Below are 2,957 nucleotides of genomic sequence, written 5' to 3' on the forward strand. Positions count from 1 at the left end.
TACCCCTTATCACACTTATATTTCCACTCTGACACAATGCTAGGCAAAATTTGTTTTGAGAGGGCAGAGCTAAAACCTTGGCTGATTTTGTGATTTCTGTTACTTAGCAAATCAATGATAGAACAAAGTACATATTAAGGTTTGGCTATATATTTGGTTGCAAGTAACAGAACGCAATCACATCTATGTTATGTCTAAGAGGAGAGTAGGAATTAATGGAAGGGATATCATGTAGCTGCTGCCTAGGTGGAAGCATATAGAATCAAATGAAAACAAAACAGAACCCAGAATAATAAGTAGGGAAACTTTAGGCATTGGGACAACAGGAACTAATTGATCTTTTCATCTGTATGCCTTTGGAATGAATATGTTCTAGCATTGTTTTTCCTAGATCTGTTAGAGTCAGCAGGCTAGAAGTAATAGTCTGGCTTGTCATGTTCTTGGCCACCTCCTTGGTTGGTTCTGAACAGAAAAATGACCAATGAGAAGTGCTGGATGAAGGGACTATAAGGACTCTGCCTGCTTCCTCAAAGGAGGAAGGGGCCTGGATTTACTCCCATTCCAAGAAGACACACCATGAAAGAAGATTAATTTCCCCATAAGAAATGTAGTCACTTATTTGTTAAGGGGATACATGGTGGGCAATCATGGTCAAAGCTATCATATGTCCACCAAAACTGGACAATAGGCTTTCCAGAGGCTCTAACACATAAATTACATGGGGGGGGGGCGGTGTTAACTACTCTATGAAGCATTAGCATCCAATTGCTAGAGTCTGACAAGAGAAGAGGTCTTACTCTTTCTGTCCAAGGCTGTCTGAAGAAATTTTTTTTTGTATCAGTTGGGTATTGAGCACAGCACTGGCCACTTGACCAGCATATTGGGAGACAAAATCTGGAACTGTGCTTATACATCGAACTGAAGAGACATGTAGAAAAAAAAAAAAACAGAGAAAGCAAGTCAAAGAGCATTAAGAGACAAGTTCAGGCCAGGGATTAGACTGCCCGTGAGGCATGGTGGGGCAATCCAAAAGGATTTCTTGGAGGCCACAGAATTAATACTATAATTTTTAGGCAAGAAAGAGGTTCAAGTCTGTAACTGGCCACAGTGAAAGGAGAGTGTACCATAGCTTGGGGCTAAGTATCAAAGGTAGGAATATGACACTGGGGCTCTGTCACAACTGCAAGAGGAGTGGCTTGGCAGAAAGGTAGGATTTAGATTGACCCAATGCTGTGCTCTCAACAGGCTACTGGCAAAATCGACCATGGGGCAAGGAGTTACCAGAAATTCAAGCCCAGTTGAATCAGATGGGAGGCTCAAGTTCATCTCATCAACCTACACAAATTAGGGGAGCCCTTTTGCTTTACAACTTCATAACATTCTCAGCCATTGGAATGTAGCATACTTTTTCTTGCCCTAAAACTTGCCATTTAGGGCAGCTACAATAAAGTCATAGTATGTATGATCATGCCACCTTCCAACCTCTGCCTAAAAGAAAAAAAAAAAAAACATAAGTGCTGATATTACTATTTTGTGCACTGGATGAGACTTTCCAAAAACAATAACAATTAATTTTCTTTGGTGGTGTTAGCCAAAAAAGCAGTGAGGTGCCAGGTTTCCATGATCTTCTTAGATCATCTGGCATGCATGAACAATGGCTATGAGGAACAAGCCCTTGGAGGCTTGTAAAGTTGTGTTATAACCCCGACGTTAGAGGTTTCATATCTTGGCCATTTTACATCACAGCAGGTAGAAAACCCAGAGTGGAAAATGTCAGCCTGGATACAAGTTTTCTCCACAGAAATATTGCCTCAACATAGCTGAAATCCTTAGAGATCTTTTCTATGTAGAGCTTCAAAAACACCCTAGCCTTGGCTTCAGATGCTTTTTTGACAGTACTCCAGACATATTTAAGAAATGGGCCTAATTTTGAAGGATATATTTGGGCAGCCAACCAAGGCCTAAAAGTGGAATAAGCTATACTGATTTTATGTAAAAAGAATTTAAAAAATAAACTGATAAGAACAGATACTACACTTGATCTTAGCCAAAAGGCCCAAACTCAGAAATTTCTGAAGGCATTTATACTGATCTTCCCTCAGTTCTTAAAGAAGAAGTTTAAGATGCAATGAGAGAGATGAGTGTGCCACATGACTTGGGGTGTGAACTCTTCTGGGTTACTTCAAGACCATTGCTATAAAATGGATCCTCAGTGTGATGGACACAACTTAACTTTCTTTCCAAGATTTTTTAAACCCCATGAAAATATCTCCTTAAAAAGTAGCATTAACACTCAAGTTTGTCAGCAAATAGCAAAATAGCTCTGTCTTGCTTCCTGAAATGAGAAGCTAATGTCACATTTTTTCTAAGCTTATTTTTTCCTAGTTATCTTTTCTAAACAGGGTGCTGACAAGATAAGAGAGTTAACTTGTTTTGGATGATAGTGAAGCATTAAAAATGAGAAAATGTCTCAATAAGATTGTTTTTAAAAAAATAACCCACAGCTAATATCATCCTCAATGGGGAAAAACTGAGAGCATTCCCCCTGAGATCAGGAACACGACAGGGGTGCCCACTCTCACCACTGTTGTTCAACATAGTGCTGGAAGTCCTAGCATCAGCAATCAGACAACAAAAGGAAATAAAAGCATCATAATTGGCAAAGATGAAGTCAAACATTCAGTTTTTGCAGATGACATGATACTCTACATGGAAAACCCAATCGACTCCACCAGAAGCCTTCTAGAACTGATCTATGAATTCAGTAAAGTCGCAGGGTACAAAATCAATGTACAGAAATCAGTTGCATTCCTATACACCAAAAAGGAAGCAGCCGAAAGAGAAATTAAGAAACTGATCCCATTCACGATTGCACGAAAAACCATCAAATACCTAGGAATAAACCTAACCAAGGATGTAAAAGACCTATATGATGAAAACTATAGAAAATTTATGAA

At 39.2% G+C, this 2,957-nt stretch overlaps 1 pseudogene; it reads right to left on the reverse strand.

Annotated features, from left to right (window-relative positions):
* Positions 1 to 1,931: 1,931 nt before the first annotated feature.
* On the reverse strand, positions 1,932 to 2,070 carry LOC115275635 (annotated as a pseudogene).
* Positions 2,071 to 2,957: the final 887 nt, after the last annotated feature.

The sequence above is a fragment of the Suricata suricatta genome, chromosome 12 (assembly GCF_006229205.1).
Source record: "Suricata suricatta isolate VVHF042 chromosome 12, meerkat_22Aug2017_6uvM2_HiC, whole genome shotgun sequence".
Classification (NCBI taxonomy): domain Eukaryota; kingdom Metazoa; phylum Chordata; class Mammalia; order Carnivora; family Herpestidae; genus Suricata; species Suricata suricatta.